General features: G+C 37.4%; 1 pseudogene; it reads left to right on the top strand.

Annotated features, from left to right (window-relative positions):
- The first annotated feature begins 1043 nt into the window (after window positions 1–1043).
- On the top strand, window positions 1044–7563 carry LOC118836681 (annotated as a pseudogene).
- Window positions 7564–15711: the final 8148 nt, after the last annotated feature.

Here is a 15711-nt window from a genome sequence, read left to right as displayed (position 1 = left end):
ATTCAGAGAGATTGCTTGTTTTAGATCTTTGATATATAATGTTATTGTTTATTACTATTTGTGAATCAGATTCCAGTGGTGGTATGCAGCTTTCAATCAGTTATGGTCATAGAGACATAGTTAAAGGCAGGTTCAATGAAAGGAAGCTCTCTGTATTATTGCCATTGGAACATACTCTTTGGTTCCAGTTACTAATATACTGATGAGAAACCTTTATCTAAATTACTAGAGGCTAAAGTGTCTGTACTTTAGCACACAAATGCAAGTATGCAGGGCATACATATATACACAGAGCTACAGCTAGTAATTCTGGAGCTCAAGTAAAGCACATTAGCAGGATAGAGAGTCCTGAGGCTTGATCTAGGACCTGTTTATGGGGTATTATGTTTATGGGACTAATTATAAGAGCTTGAAAAGTGATCAAGTTCTCCTAACCATCCCCCAGCATTTTGTGATTAATATTCTCTAAATGAATTGTTATGTGATAAATGATATCTCCTATACTAATAAAAAGTGAAAGCTTAAGCCAAAGAACAACATCACACAAATTCTGATAAGATTTATTGAAGAATATAAATTATTGCAGGGAGTAATTACATCAGGCTGCATATCAAGTGAGCTTTAGTAATGAGGAAGCTGTCAATAACTATTCCGCCTGATACTTTGGGGTGAACAGCATGTACCTCCAGGCCTATTTCTTAACCTTTCCTTCCATCATTCTCCATGCTGATGCAAATCCAAATTTCCATGTGAAGTTCTCAGAATGTGTCTTTGGCAGCTATTTGATTTGAAACTAGAATGTTCCTGCTTATGCAAAATAAATAAAATTAAAAATCAAAGTAAAAGTGAATAAATTTTTTAAATTGCCTATTATTAATCCTTATCAGTAAAACGCCCACCATTTCTCAGCAGCCCAGAGCCCCACCTCTTCATGCTCCCCTTGGTCCAGACTTTGACAGGAGGATATCCCAACATCAGGAGTGTGACACACCGAGTCCTGACCAGGATACAAATGGAAGAATAAGTCAGAGACTGGAATTCCCCAGAAGGGAATTTCTCAGCCTTGGAAATTATCTCCTGGATAATACTATGTTTGAAAGTTCCCAAGTTTGAGTTCTTCAGGCACCTGTCTCATAGAAATAATATTTCCCCCACATTGTGCCTCCTGAAGAAGGAAGAGGACTCCTGATAGTTGCTGGAACCACCCAGTGGAGTCAAGCAACACCTCAGTCAGACTAAGTTATTAGAAAGTGTAGTGAGCACAAAAGCCAGACACCATGTCATACTATGGGGAAAATGGAGGAGAGACCAAAGTATATGTTGGCAACCTGGAAACTGGTGCTGGCAAATGAGTATTATAAAGAGCCTTTAGTTACTAAGGTCCCTTAAGAACCATATGGATTGCCAGAAATCCTCCAGGATTTCCCTTTTTAAAGTTTGAAGATTCAAGAGATGCAGAGGATGCAGTCCAAGGATTAGATGGAAAGATGATTTGTGGTTCCCATGTAAGAGTTGAATTGGCAACAGGACTGCCTCAAAGATTTTGGCATGATAGACTACCTGCATGCTGCCCATTAGATCCTAATGACAGCTGTTATGAGTGTGGTGAGAAAGGTCATTGTGCTTATGATTGTTACTGCTCCAACCAGCGAAGGAGAAGCAAGTCACAATCTAGATCTCACTCAAGATCCCGGGGAAGGAGATATTCTTGCTTATGAAGCAGGAGCCATGGGAAGAGGTCAAGATTTGCATTTCCTTAAAGACCAAGATCCACCTCTCTGAGTACATCTAGACCTGATTCAGTTCAGTCTCAATCATGTTCTTTAAAAAGATCAAGATCATCCCATTGAAGATTCTGATCCAGACCTCTTTCAAGATCCAGAAGCAGCCAGTCAAAGTCTGGATCACTATCTCCAAAGAGAGGCCACTCACTTTCTGGAAGTCCTTGCAGGAGTGCAAGTCCTAAAGTAATGGACCAAATTTTAAAAAAAGACCTTGCCTTTTAGGAAAAAAGTTATTTTGTTTATTTTATTATAAGATTTTGTGATGTCTGTTCATTGTAAATGTAGCCTAGAAGGGTATTTGAATCATCTAATAATCAGAATGGATCTAGACATTTTAAGAGTTCTGTAACCCTACATCGATAAAGTAGTATTAATTATATATACTGATATAATCTGATCCCTTGATCAGAAGATGTGGAGATTTTCTTGTTGGCACATGAAAAATAAAAATGTGTATTTCTGAAAAAGTGCCCACTCTTCAAGTGTTCTTCAAGATTTGTGTGTTAATTGGTCATGTGGATCATGGCGATTGACAGTTTTCTAACTGCTCATGGTTATAAACAGTTTTCTGAGTACTAATTGGCAAGGGCATATGTCCCTAACTCATATACAGTTTGTTTCACCTTTAAGGCTCTTTGACCCTCAGTGGCTGCAGATCTAGGGGCCTCTTGTGTTTGGAAAAAAAGCTGTATGGTTTGGTTCCCATGATTAACTTAGGGATGAAATATGGTTAATGATGTTGGGAGATTGTGGTGATCTCAGGATCAGAAGTCCAGTGAGCTCTAGTATAAATAAATCCTGAGTATGATCTTAAAATGTACAGTCATCTAAGAATATTTCAAGGGTGGGAATGGGGGATAAAACCTATTCTATAAGTTGGAAGAAAAGAAAAAAATCCTAATTGACTTGATAAGCAAATTTAGGAGGCTTAAAAGAAAATTATGAACAACATGTAAGCAAAAATAAATTACTGTAAAACCTACGTAATATAGAAGTTTCTTCTATTTAGAAAAGGAGTCTCCCAAAATGGGGGCTACACTTGAAGTTATTGTGACCAATTAATAATAACAAAAATAATAACAACTTGATATATCACACTCACATTGAAGTACATGCATCAAGACTTGAATAAAGAGCTATTAGGGGACACCCCAACCCACTCCTTCATGGAGGTGAGAGGTCCACAGGTATATTATCTTGTATATATTTTCACTTTTTTAATGTATTGATTAACTTTGCTGATTTTCCCCCCTTCTTTTTCTCTTTTTTTCTTTGAAAAATACTATTTGTTATATGGCATGGCTCCCTTGGAGGGAGAGGGAGAGGGGGAGGGAATATATAGGAAAATTACGATGACATAAAATGTAGACTAGATTAATAAAAACTTATTTTGAGAAAATAAATTCACGCATCATTAGTACTTTGAGCTTTAACATGTCACATTAATCCAAATAAGACACCAGCTTATGAAAAGAAAAGCCACCCAAGCTAGCCCCTATTTTGAGACACCACACTGTAGGGGGAGATAGAGATCTTCAAGGCAGAGATCATTGAAACTAGAGAGGCCAGATCCCAAAGAAGGAGCAAAGGGGAGTTGAACAAAGATTGCTAGAGGGATAGTCACTGCAGGGAGGGAGGAATCAGCCATGTGATAACTTTGTATTTCAACTTATCCTCACATAGTAAGAACCAAGCTCATTATTTCTATGTTCTAAAGCAGTATAAGGGCTCAGGGGCTGTCGTCACTCTTTAAATGTCAGCACCAGAGGGCAAAGCTTTGTAGCCCTACCCTAGTTATAGCTGTGGATGCATAGAGATACACATTAACTACATATATTATATGTATATGTGTATATATATATACACACACATACATATATTTTTATATTATATATACATATTTGGCTTAAGTTATAAGGATAAGTAGATATGTGGCAGGAAGAAAAACAGATTTTATTCAGTTTTATGATATTTTTGTTAACATGCCAAGCTGTGTACATAAGCCATAACTATATGAAAAATTTAGACTACAGGGCCATTTTCTGAGCTACAGGGATCATTTTAAGGGAGTCTGTGGAGAAATGAGGTTAGCTGAGGTTAAGGGCAAAACATATCTATGGAATAAGGAAATGTAAATGTAAATATAGTCTATTTCCAGAGTTATCTCATATTTTTACATGTATTTTCTACTCCAGCCAAACTACGTTTATTCTCTGTCCCTTGAACATGTCCTATAGTTTCCTACCTCCCTTTCCCTCAAATGACATTCTTCTTCCTAGTAACTTATGGCATTTCTTTGTATCCTTTAAAGTCCAACTCAAAGATGAAATACTCCTTGGTCTGTCATGTTGATACTTATCTTCCCTCTCTGATCTTGTATTTCCTATATATTTGCAGTTTATAGCAAATGTTAGCTCTCCTCCAATGACCATGACCTTGGAATGTAGGCTTTGTGAGGAACAAGGAAACCATGCTTTATAAAGTGATATCATTGCCTTCAAGCTTATTGAATTATTATTCCATTATATTTATAGCAAGTGTCTGAGGTCAGATTTGAACTCAGGTCTTCCTGACTTCAAGGCTGGTGCTTTATCCACTGCACCACCTACCTACCCTTCTACTTTAAAAAAAATTAAATATTATGCTTAGTTCATTAAAAAAAGCTAATCTTAGTTAAAAATAAGAATTATTCGAGTCTGTTTCATGACATCTCTACACATCTAGTTTGTATATCCTGAGGTGCCAGAAGTTCAGGTATTACTACTAAACATCCATCACCTTCTCCTACCTGTAACAGCAACCTGGGGGATGCAGTAAAATTCTGATGTGGAATCTGAAAAACCTAGTTAAGAATTATCTCAAGTGTTCATTATCACAATTACAATGTAATATCATCCTTTAAATCCTAAAAAAGCCATGAACTTATTAGAATTAGGCAAGAAAGAGAAATAGAATGAATAATCAGGCAAAGAGAAAATAAAATGATCACTTTGGTAGTGGATAAGACGATTTACTTAGAGAACCCTAAAGTAAACTAAAATCAATTGACAAATAATCAGATATAAGATATCTTAGGATATAAGATATAAGATCTTATAAGATATAAAAAAATTCCATATAAATCATCACAACTCCTTTATATTACAAAATCCATCGAGAAGTGTTAGAAAGAGAGATTCTACTCAAACTAACTACAGAAACCGATATAAAGCCAGATATAAATAATTGGAAATATATTAATTGCTCATGGGTAGGTCAAGCCAATATAATAAAAATGACAATAGTATTTAAGTTACTTTACTTATTCAGTGTCATACTAATCAAATTACCAATTGATTATTTTATAGAGCTAGAAAAAATAATAATAAAATTCCTGTGGAGAAATGAAAGGCAAAGAATCAGCAGGGTAATAATGGAAGAAAAAAAGTAGTAAGGAAGGGGATACATCAGTACTACACCTCAAACTATGTTACAAAAACAGTAATCATTGAACCAATTTTGTACTCATCAAAAAAAGATGTTTATCAATGGAAAAGATTAGGTACAGACTACCAAGAAACAAAAGAACTCAGTAGCATGTTATATAAATCCAAAGACCCACGTTACTTAAGGAAGGACTCACTATTTGACAGAAGTTGCTGAGAAAATTGGAAAGTAGTTTAGTAGAAATTAAATATAGACCTACATCTTATAATGCATACCAAGATAAACTACAAATGGTTATATTAGACATAAAAAGTGAAATCATAAGCAAATTAGAGGAGTAAGGAAGAAATTATTTTTAGTACTATATATAGAAGAACAATTTGTGACCTAACAAGCAATAGAGGGAATTACACAAGATAAATTAGATAATTTTGATTATATACAATTAAAGAATTTTGCATAAGCAAAACCAATGCAGTTAAGAAAGGGAAAAAATGGTAACTTGGAAAAAATCTTTGCAGCAACTTTCTCTGATAAAGGTCTCATATATAAGACATATAAGTAACTGATTCATATACATGTATATTCCCTTCAAGTACACCAATACTGAGAAAGGTATCATGAGTTACAAATAGCATCTTTCCATGTAGGAATGCAAACAGTTCAACTTTAGTAAATCCTGTGTGATTTCTCTTTCCTGATTACCTTTTCATGCTTCTCTTGATTCCTGTATTTGAAACTCAAATTTTCTATTCAGCTCTGGTCTTTTCAACAAGAATACTTGAAAGTCCTCTATTTGATTGAAAATCCATATTTTGCCCTGAAGTATTATACTCAGTCTTGCTGGGTAGGTGGTTCTTGGTTTTAATCCTAGCTCCTTTGACCTCTGGAATATCACATTCCAAGCTCTTTGATCCCTTATTGTAGAAGCTCCTAGATCTTATGTTATCTTGATTATGTTTCCACAATACTTGAATTGTTTCTTTCTGGCTGCTTGTAATATTTTCTCCTTGAACTGGGAACTCTGAAATTTGGCTACAATATTCCTAGGAGTTTTCTTTTTGAGATCTTTTTCAAGAGGCAATCAGTGGATTCTGTTAATTTCTATTTTATACTCTCTGGTTCTAGAATATCTTGGCAGTTTTCCTTGATAATTTCTTGAAAGATGATATCTAGGCTCTTTTTTTGATCATGGCTTTCAGGTAGTCCAATAATTTTTAAATGATCTCTCCTGGATTATTTTTCCAGGTCAGTGGTTTTTCCAATGAGATATTTCAAATTATTTTCTATTTTTTTCATTCTTTTGGTTCTGTTTTATAATTTCTTGATTTCTCATAAAGTCATTAGCTTCCACTTGCTCCACTCTAATTTTTAAGACATTGTTTTCTTCACTGAGCTTTTGGACCTCCTTTTCCATTTGGCTAATTCTGCCTTTTAAGGCATTCTTCTCCTCATTGGCTTTTTTAGAGCTCTTTTGCCATTTGGGTTAGTCTATTTTTTAAGGTGTTATTTTCTTCAGTATTTTTGGGGTCTCCTTTAGCAAGCTGTTGACTCATTTTTCATGATTTTCTTGCATCACTCTCATTTCTCTTCCCAATTTTTCCTCTAATTCTCTTACATTGATTTTCTAAATCCCTTTTGAGCTTTGCCATGGCCTGAGACCAATTCATATTTTTCTTAGAGGCTTTGGATGTAGGATCTTTGACTTTGTTGACTTCTGGCTGTATGGTTTGATCTTCTTTGTCACCAAAGTAAGATTCTATAGTCTGAATCCTTTTATGCTGCCTGATCATTTTCCTAGCCAATTACTTGACTTCTGAACTCTTCGTTGGTGTGACAGCTTTCAGAGTAGAGAGTACTGTGTCCCAAGCTTCAGGAGTTTTGTGCTGCTGTTTTCAGAGCTACTTCTATTCTGAGGTGGTATGATACTCTTCTCCTGGTCTGTCCTCTGGTCTGTGAGTGCAAGCACTTTCTACCATGTAACTGTCAGGAGGGATCCCTCTCTACAGCCACCACAATTCTGCCACACCAGCACTCCTCCTCCCCCAAGGACTGCTACCCAGATCCAAGCAGGGCAAAGCAAGAGAATCCTGCCTCAGGGCCAGCCAAGAGATCTCTGCACTCCTGCTCTGATCAGCCTCCTGATTTCCCCACTGTCTGTGGGCCTGGAGTCCCAGAAGCAGCCACTGTAGCTGCTGCTGCAGCCACCTCCACCACCCGGGGCTGGTGCTAAACCATGCCCCTCTCTCACCCAGGTCCAACAGTTTTCCCACTGACCTGCTGTGTTGTCTTTGGTGTTTGTAGGTTCAGAAGGCTGGAAAATGTCACAGCTGCCAGTGATTCAGTGCCCTGAGGCCTGCTCTGCCTGCCTGATCTGTCCCGGCAGGGCCCATGCTGGGCTGTACTCCACTCCCAGCATGCTGTGATAGACCCTTCCCAGTAACCATCCAGGCTGTTTTGGGATGGAGACTTGTTTCACTCTGTCATTTTGTGAGTTCTTTTCCTCTAGAATTTGTTTAGAGTCATTTTTTACAGGTGTTTGGAAGGATTTGGGGGAGAGATCAAGAGAGTTCCTGCTTTCATACAGACATCTTGACTCACCCCTCTCTATACGTTTTTATTGTTTTTCTTTCCTATTTCCAAAGAAGCTGAATTTTAGTTTTTGTCTCATTTTTGTAATTTTTTCTCTGCCAACCAATGGATTTTGTAATGTTCTATATGTACTTCTTTAATGGAACTCCCTAGCCCCATTCACATAGGGCAGTTAAGGACAAGCCAGGTTGTTGTTTGTCACTAATGCTATGGTTGGATGATAAAGGTAAACTGCTGCTGCCAAAGATAAGATGCATTCTTATACAATTTAGTTCAACATCCCCAAGGAGGGAGAGGAACTTCATTAATAATTCATTCGGGATTCATGAAGTGTAGTAAATTTCATTAACTTGGAATTTGTAATAATTTAGCAGAAAGCTGAGCTAATATTTTCCTTTGCACAACTTAAGAAAAAAATATTTTGCTAAGTAAATTATTAGTGTAAATAAGATTTCAAAGCATAATTCTTTAAATTGCCTACCATGGCTTTTTTTTCAAGTGTAAGAGAGGAATTGATACCTTATTAACTGGTTTCCAAAGGCAGTATATAAACACAAATACTGAGGTATCAGTAGATTAATAAGGCATCAATATCTCATTATTCCTTTGTGATGTGTGAACACCTCTCTGTAGTGGAATTTGAGTGGCAAACTCAGATGGACTGGCTTTAGATTGGCCACATTCTTGAAAGGCCCCTAGAAGTAGAAATCCATAGTTTTGGGTTCAGTCCAAGCAAGAGCAAATAGTCATGCATTCTTTGAATATCTATCAGTATTCTTTCTCTTTTTTGATATGGAGTTATTAAACTTTTGGTAACTCTATTACGTTTTGTTAATATTGTATAGATTTCTATTACGATATTTCCAGTCTATTATGGTTCAATTTACAAACAGAGCACTGATGCTGAAAATCAGGAAGAACTGAGTTTAAATCTTTTCTCTGACACTTACTAGCCATGTGACCTGGAAAAATAACAATCTTTGTCTGCCTCATTTTCCTCATCCGTGAAATGGAGATAATAGCACCAACCTCCTGGGGTAGCTGGGTGCATCAAATATGATAACTTCTATAAAGTGATTCGCAAACCTTAAACGGCTATACAAATCCTAGCTATTATCACTATGATTCTAAAAGTATTTATTAAGACTGCTGTTTTAGTAAGTGCTAATTGTTTTAAATGTATTCTTTCTGTTTAGCTTTCAGCATATCAATTAGCCACAGCTTTCCTCTTGATTCTCAATGTACCTTACCTGGAAGAAGCCACATCAATCACCTTTATCAAATGATTCAATATGACCTCCAGACTTAAGCTCAATACTTATATGTCTATTTTTCTTTGGTATAATTTAAAAACTTTAAACTTAAATAATATGGCATTTTGATGTAATTAGAAAAAGAATCTACAAGGGAGGCAGCCAGTAAGAAAACAAGATGTGGTCCCAGTCAAGGGTAGAAGGAAGGATCCTTCTTTATCCTGCCATAAGAGTATAGCAAGGACTCACCGAATCAGGCTTGTATACAAGGCCCCTGGCTGCCTTTCCTTTCCTTTTGTATTTCCCTTCCTCTATCATCAACCTCGTGAAATTCAAAGTTCTAGAAAGTCTGTGATAGTGATAGTGATAAGCATCTACAGGAGTGAATATTGGTGGCAGGAGTAGTAACAGGCTTAGGTTTGTGATAAGGAAAGCATTGACATCAGAGAGAGAGAGAGAGGTCTAGGAAAGATGATCCTGCTTAGTATTTGATTGGATTATGCTGGTGGAGGTTAAGTACAGAAGGACTGATTAGTTGATTTTACTCAACTGTCAAATTGGTTTTCCAAAATTCTGGTCTGACCATGTCCATTTTCATTCAATAAAGTCCGTTGATTCCCTATTGCTTCTGGGATCAAATATATTAAATATATATATATATATTTTTGCTTTTTGGCAGGGCAATTGGGGTTAAGTGACTTGCCCAAGGTCACACAGCTAGTACATGTGTCAAGTGTCTGAGGCCGGATTTGAACTCAGGTCCTCCTGACTCCAGGGCCGGTGCTCTACTCACTGCGCCACCTAGCTGCCCCTTATATTAAATATATTTTAAAAATATGTTTGGCTTTTAAAGTCCTTCAATACTTGTCCCCTTCCTACCATTCTAGTCATTTTACACCTTGGCCCCTCCATGTACTCCAACTTCCAGTCTCTGTTGTTCCAGAACAATACACTCCTTCTGACTCTGGCATTTTTACTGGCTGTCCTTCATGTTTGGAATGCTCTCCCTCTTCATCTCTACCTCCTGTATTCTTTGGCTCACTTCAAATCTCATACAAAGTCCTGTCTTTTGAAAGAAATCTTTGCTAATATTCCTTAATGCTAGGGCCTTCCTCTTGTTTGTACATAGATGTATATGTGTTCTATCCCCCACTATACTGTGAGCTCTTTGAGGGCAGGGATTGGTTTTGCCTTTCCTTGTATGTCCAGAGCTTTATTCAGTGCCTGACGTAGAGTGGTTGGTTAGTAAATGCTTATTGAATGACTAGACTATACTTTTCAAAGAAAGTTTGTGTCCCAATGAGGTTTGAATGTTGGCCTCTCAATCAATTGTAGTAATAGTGATAAACTATGGGATTCTGTTCTGAATCATTTTAGGATTCTTCATTGTTTAGCATTTCCTTTTCTGGGTATGAATGAAATTACTTGTTCTACTACTTGTCCAGGGAAAGAGAGTGAGAGAGAGAGAGAGAGAGAGAGAGAGAGAGAGAGAAAGAGAGACAGAGAGAGACAGAGAGAGACAGAGAGAGAGAGAGACAGAGAGACAGAGAGAGAGAGAGAGAGAGAGAGGCAGAGAGAGACAGACAGAGAAACAGAGAGAGAGAGAGAGAGAGAGACAGACAGACAGACACACACACACACACACACACACACACACACACACACACACACACACGGACAAAGAGAGAGACTCCACAAGGTGAAGGAGCTATTTAATTTTTTTTCATGGAATCATATAGATTAACAATATCCACATACATCAAGGAGTTAGTAAGATGTTTTTGGTTGATCTTTAATTTGGAATCCATACTTAATTCTATTTGAGAGATAATAATCGCTTTGAGGATGAGTAAAATTATAATGTACTTAAACTATGTTTCTGAAAAATATCACATTTTATATAAGTTGTTCTTGATATTTTTGTGGTGGTGACATACTTCAAATAAAGAATGGTTTTCCACAGTTTCATCAAATATTCTAGCAACTGTTTTTGTGGACCAAATGTATTGTGATCTAATTTATGTATTTGCAGTATACATAGAGTACCAGGCCTGGGATCAAGAACAACTAAATCAAATCCAACCTCAGACACTAGCTGCGTGACCTTGTGCAAATCACTTAACCTTTGCCTTAGTTTCCTTCTCTGTAAAATGGGGATAATAACAACACCTACCTCCCAGAGTTACTGAGAGGATAAAATGAGATAAGATTTATAAAGCATTTAGCAGAGTGCCTGGCACATAGTGAGCACTGTATAAATGTTAGCTCTTGCTGCTATAAGGCATGACTTAGAAACTGACAAAGGCTTTGTGAAAATTAACAAGGTCAGTATATATGTTACAGCAATTTCTGATAACTTGTTTTTAAAAATCACTCAATTGTTAACAAGCTCCTTTTTAAATTCCTGGGACTCTGGAACTCATGCTTTTATGTTATTTAATCAGTATATTATTTGCTAGTAAGTATAGAAAGTTGTTTTTTGTGATAGAATCTGAGAATATTTCATAAAAGGTGTTATATGTTGTCCAGTCATTATTCAATTGTGTCTACCTCTTTGTGACCCCACTTGGGGTTTTCTTGGCAAAGATACTGAGGCAGTTTGCCATTTCCTTCTCCAGCTCATTTTATAGATCATGCAATTGAGGAAAATAGGGTTAAATGACTTGCCCAGGGTCACACAGCTAGCAAGCATCTGAGGCCAAATTTGAAGTCAGGGAGATGAGTCTTTATGACTCCAGGTCCAACACTATCCACTGTGCCACCTATCTGCCCCTTGGTATAAGGTACACAAAGCCTTTATTTGGAGAGGTCACTGGCATTCTCATCCTTTGGAAATAGATGTAATGCCTTCTGTTACATAATGTGGGATTAGCCTTGTCTGAGAGGTAACAATTCATAAAATGCCTGACCACTATTTCATTCACTCCTGTGAGGCATTTGAGCTAATAATTATGGACCTTATTATTATAATAATATAATACGAATACCCAGAAATTAGAAAACCCTTTCATGTTTTCAAGTCATTTCACAAAGATTATTTTATTTGATCCTCACAACAGTCCTGTGAGGTTAAGTACTATTATTAACCAAATTTTATAGTTTAAAAATCTGAAACATAGAATACCTAAGTGACTTGCTCAGGGTCACACGGCTGGTAAGTATCTGAGGCAGGACACTTAGGTCTTCCTACTTCCAAGCCCCACACGCTATCCACTGCACCACCTAGCTTCTCCTACAACTATTGCCTAACTGTCCCCCACTATTTTGATTCATAGATCAACCAAACTGAATTACGTTGCCTGTTCCTATCTCCATCCCTGATTTTATATTGTTCCTTCAGCCTGGAATGGCTTCTCTCCACTTTCTCCCTATCAAAAGTCTATTCATTCATTCTTCAAAATTCAATTGTGATGCCACCTCTCCATGGAGACTTCCTTAATCATTTCTGCAAGAAATTCTCTCTTCCATTCTAATAGTCTATACCAGTTTTGTTGTGTCATTCATTGCTCTATCATAGTCCACCTCGTATTACACTTTATTGTTCATGTTTTATTAATTTTTTTCTAGAATGTGAATTCCACAAAGACAATGTGTTTTATCTTGCTGTGTATCCTCCATATTACTTAGCACATAGCCTTGCATACAGTAAGTGCTCAATAAATGTTTGTTGAGTCAATAACATGATAATATAGGCATCTAGGTGATAAAGTAGGTAGAGTGTCAGGAGTCAGCGACACAGACACTTACTAGTTGTGTGACCTTGGGCAAATCTCTTAACTTTAATCTGCCTCAGTTTCCTTATCTGTAAAATGGTGATAATAATAGCCCTATCTTTCAGGGTTGTGAGGATAAAATGAGTTATGATTTGTAAAGTGCTTTCCAAACCATAATGTGCTATATGATAATGATGATATTATTATGTTTTTATATTAATAGCTTTCATTTGCATAGTGCTTTTGAAATAGCATTCCAAAAAAAAGATTCTTTAAACTGAACTGAACTGAGGCCAAATAGTTTCTCAAAATTCCATGTAACTAATTAGTGGCTGGTTCAGGACTAGAATATAACTCTCCTGACTCAGCACTGTGGACTTTCCATTGAACCATGATTCCATCTTTATTCATTAATGTGGGTCCATAATTATCTTAGACAAATTCTGTGGATACATAACACACTAAGCCTAGAAATGAGTAGAATATGGATTTGGAGCCGAATTGTATTTGAGACATTAAATAGTGCTTTCAAATACAAACTTCCCATCATGGCATTAAACACCCTCCACCATCTGGTTCCCAACTATGTTTTCCAGTCTTATTTCACGTTACTCCCCTTCACAGTCTTTCCATTTCAGTCATACTGGCACACAAATTGTTCCTCTGTCTCTATACCTTAGCATAAGTGGACTTCTGTGCCTGAAATGGACTTCTGACTAAACTGCTACTCGTGAAAATCTCTAGATTCCTTCAATGCACAGCTTTGGTTGACATCTCTTACAGAGAGCCTTTCTTGATCCCCTCAATTATTAGTACTCTCTTCATTTCAAAATAACTTTATACTATTTTCAGTAGGTAACAGAAAGATAGACAGATGGAGGACAGAATATTTATTAAGGTCTTGCTAAGAGTCTGACACCTTGCTAAGTGCTGGGGATACAAAAACAAGCTAACAACAAAGTTATTTTTCCCAAGGAGCTTACAGTCTAATGAAGGAAGACAATACATAAAGGGAAGCTGGAAGGGGGTTGCGCGTATGATGTGGAAAACTGTGGAGATTGTCAGAAAGTCACATGGAGACCTGGTTTTGAACAAGATTGGGTGACAGCTCCCTTAGAAGAGCTAGGGGGATGTAAGGAAGGAGTCCAAGTTTTCAACAGTTGGGGAGGGAAAATGAATATGATGGTTGGAGTATAGGCAGTATGCTGAGGAGAAGGTTAGGAAAGATGTGTGTGTGTGTGTGTGTGTGTGTGTGTGTGTGTGTGAGTGTGTACACATATGCACATACTGCTTCATATATAGTTTGTATTTAATTACTTTTATACATATCTAATTCTTTTCTCTTCCTCAAGAATATCAGTTCCTTAAGAGCAGGAGCTATTTAACTTTTTATGTTGCATTCTTGGTGCTTAGAATAGTGCCTTGCACACAGCAGGTACTTAACAAAATGTTTGATTAATAGAATTGAAGTGGCTTGATGCTACAAATGCCTATCTTTCAAATATCAATATTCTCCTTTTTTTTGTTTCAGGCCCTGGCACATCATAGGTCCTCTTAGAAAAGGTCTATAATCACTTAAAAATTTTGTCTAAACATTCACTCAAGAAAAAATCAAATGTATGAAGAATGTCTATTGTCAAAGTTGTGTCATGCAGTTAAATGGCCAAACTACAGCATTTGTCCATCAATGTTTATATTTGGGATAAAGAGTGACAAATAGATAATAACTTGGGCCCAGGATTAAACAAGAAGAAAGTCAGTTTGATTGCCAATAGAAAATTGGAAAATTTTATATTTTAAAAATTATCTATTTAAGGGCAGAGCCAAGATGACAGAGTAAAAGCAGGCCCTTGCTCAAGCTCTCCCCTAAACCCTTCCAAATACCTGTAAAAATGACTCTAAACAAATTCTAGAGCTACATAACCCACAAAATGACAGAGTGAAACAAGTCTCTAGCCCAAGTCTGACAGGAAGGATCTATCACACCAGGCTGGGAGTGGAGGACAGTCCAGTGTGGACCCCACCAGGACAGACCAGGCTGGAGCAGGCCTCAAGGAATTGGATCACTGGCAGGTGTAGCAGTTTTCAGACTTCTCAACCTACAAATGCCAAAGACAAAGTAGAAGGTCAGTGAGGAAACTCTGTCAGACCTGAGTGAGAGAAGAGCATGGTCTGGCCCTAGCCCTGGGGCAGCAGAGATGGTGGTAGCTGTGGCAGCAGCAGTGGCTGCTTCCAGAGCTCCATGCCCACAGACAGTGGGGATATCAAGGAGCTGGTCAGAAAGAAATTGCAGGGCTCTTTTTGCTGGCACTGAGGTGGGATTCTCTTGGTTCACCCTGCTTGGATCTGGGTCCCAGTCCTGGGTGTTGGTCCTGGGATGAGGAGGAGCACTGGTGTGGCAGTATTTGTGGTTGCTGTGCATAGGGAATACTCCCCACAGTTCCAAGGCAGAAAAGAGTGCCTGTTGTCACTCACAGACCAAAGCACAGGCCAGGAAAGGAGTAAACACCTCTCCTTTGATCATACCACCTTAGAAAAACTGAAAATTTATAGGTGCCTAGCAGTATGTCTGACAACAGGTGCACAGAATCCCTGAAATTTATGACAGAGCACTCTCCACTCTGGAAGTAGAGTCCTACCTTGACAAAGAGCTCAAAAGTCAAGTAATTGGCTGGGAAATGAACAAACATTTTAAAAAATCAGACTATAGAATCTTACTTTGGTAACAAAGAGGATCAAAACATACAATCAGAAGAAGACGACAAAGTCAAAGCTCCTGCATCCAAAGTCTCCAAGAAAAGTATGAATTGGTCTCAGACTATGGAAGAGCTAAAAAGGAGTTTGAAAATCATGTAAGAGAAGTAGAAGAAAAATTGGGAAGAGAAATGAGAGTGATGAAAGAAAATCATAAAAAATGAGTCAACAGCTTGCTAAAGGAGACCC

Source organism: Trichosurus vulpecula, chromosome 2 (assembly GCF_011100635.1).
Source record: "Trichosurus vulpecula isolate mTriVul1 chromosome 2, mTriVul1.pri, whole genome shotgun sequence".
NCBI classification, from domain to species: domain Eukaryota; kingdom Metazoa; phylum Chordata; class Mammalia; order Diprotodontia; family Phalangeridae; genus Trichosurus; species Trichosurus vulpecula.
This window is presented reverse-complemented; position numbering and strand designations above follow the sequence as displayed.